The sequence below is a fragment of the Anneissia japonica genome, unplaced genomic scaffold (genome assembly GCF_011630105.1).
Source record: "Anneissia japonica isolate Jap-2015-1 unplaced genomic scaffold, ASM1163010v1 scaffold287829_len2072220_cov186, whole genome shotgun sequence".
Classification (NCBI taxonomy): domain Eukaryota; kingdom Metazoa; phylum Echinodermata; class Crinoidea; order Comatulida; family Comatulidae; genus Anneissia; species Anneissia japonica.
In genome coordinates this window covers 1,254,094-1,256,436 of record NW_022716075.1, presented here as the reverse complement: position 1 = coordinate 1,256,436, position 2,343 = coordinate 1,254,094, and positions in this window count along the sequence as shown.

Here is a 2,343-nt window from a genome sequence, read left to right as displayed (position 1 = left end):
ATTACAAAGGACTAATGATATTTTGCACTAACATTAGACTGAAATTATATTCTTCATTTCAACATTAATTTTACCAAAATTGTGGTGAATTGTCGTTCATGAGACTCACTTCGCAGAACAAATTAATAAATGTTCTGTATATACTCAAATGTTCGTTTTCGGCACCTTATGCCAACATTGTCAAAATGACAGTTTAATGTTACATAAGAACATGAAATTTTATAAAATTCGTAAAATTTAAATTGCTATAACTTTTCATTTTCTTGGTCAATTTTCACAAATCAAATCGCAGTTTATAGAAACATTTAACAAGCTCGCAGTCAAAAATAAACAGATGTAACAGACATTGCGAAGTACACAAAATTAAATTAATAAAAACTAACACCATAAAACGAATGGCACGCATAGACTAATAATTGACGGCTGTACTCGCAACTAATATCGGATTGTCGATGCCACAGTAAAGATCAAAGGACTGTACGTACGCGCTATGTTCGAGAGCGGAGATGTGCGTCCTTCTGTTGAATTACCTTGGTATAAAATAGAAGAATAATATTACTTTTTTAGTAATGTAGGCCTACAGTATTTTAAAGAAAAATTTCAATATATTAATGATACTTCATACAACAGTTACGTTTGAATGTGGACTAAATCAGTATAAACAAATATAAAAAATTACGTATTATCCCTAAATATATGCAGTGGCATGTGTAGGCCTAACACATTAATATTTTTTGTACACATACTAATCAATATATAGAAGTTCTGTAACAGTTTATAAATAATTAAAAATAAATACGGTAATCAATGCTTATTCTCGGCTGTTGTGTACCATACTCGTGAAATTGTACTGACGTGTGTTTTGTTTTCCATATTTAAACGCATTGCAGACAAAACAACTTTAATTCATATAAATTTATAATGTTATATATAATAATTATGTACCATTGTATTCAGACACAATTCATTTACGAAAATGTAATAAAGAATCATATACCGTACTAATATAATACAACTTAAGTAACGACCAAACGTTTGTGACGATATACCGTCCAGACGCGCACATAGATCTGGAAGAATTATATCGTAGCACCATTCTTTTAGATGTCTTACCATTATTAAAATTTAGAGTTCCTCTTGATGTCTATTTAAATATCGTAAAAAAACGTTGAGTGCTGACCCTTTTTGGTTACCCTGCCGCTTGGCTTGGTGACCATCTTTTAAAGAATTTTTACTCTGGAAATTCGTTTAAGGTGCGCGACAATCCATTTGCATTCTTTCGTAATATACAACCACTCAATCACACTATATCAGCTTATGTGTTACTTTATTGTGTGCAATGTATAAATGGTGGCGTTCAAGATTCAACAGGGGTGGATTTGGGGGGCGGCCCGGCCCCGCCCCTCCCTCCTCCCCTTTTTGGGAGGTAAAGAGAAAGAAAAAAGAAAGAGAAAGGAAAAAATTATAGCCCAGAATGCCTCAAATGTTGTGCTCGGGTGTCTAGAACACAAACATTTCGCGGGGGCATGCCCCCAGACCCAATGGGTAGTAATTTAAATCTCTACATCTTTTCGTAGAGATATACAACTGGACCACTTTTCTCGTTCCTGGTTGAAATTACCTTGCTTCGTGCATCGGCAACTCTTGGAAATCCGTTTTCCTGCCTTCCATTCCTTCCTCCTCCAATTTACTGGGGCGCGCGGCACCCTGCCGCTTTTCTTGTTGGCCGCTTTTAAAGAATTTTTACTCTGAAAATTCGTTTAAGGGACCGATCTGTGCGGAGGTATCTTTGAATGTTGTCGTGTTAAACTACGATCGAATCACACTACAGTATACTATATTAGCTTACGTGTTAGTTTATTGTGTACAGCTTATTGAGAGTGGTGATTAGTTCATTTGGTAAAGAAATAAAACGTATTCAGAACAGGGCTGCAAAACTCATATTCCGAGCGAGGAAATTTTGCCATGTCACACCCTAACTCACACGGCTTCATTGGTTACCTGTTCATAAACGCATCATTTTCAAGATTCTAACTATGACTTATAAGTGCCTACATAATATTGCTCCATCTTATCTTCAGGAACTTATAATTTTATATACTCCTTTAAGTGATGGCCTTCGTTCTGAACTTGATCCTTTTATACTATACACACCTAAAACAAACTTAACATCTGTCCCCAAAGGTTTTTATGCATTTTCACCTCTTCTCTGGAACCAACTTCCCACCGCCATCCGTTATGTTCCAACTCTTTCTGAATTCAAATTTCTTCTTAAAACTCACCTTTTCCATAGCAAGGATCTCTCTAAAGCATCTCGTTTCCATGGCCTAATTTTTTTTCTCT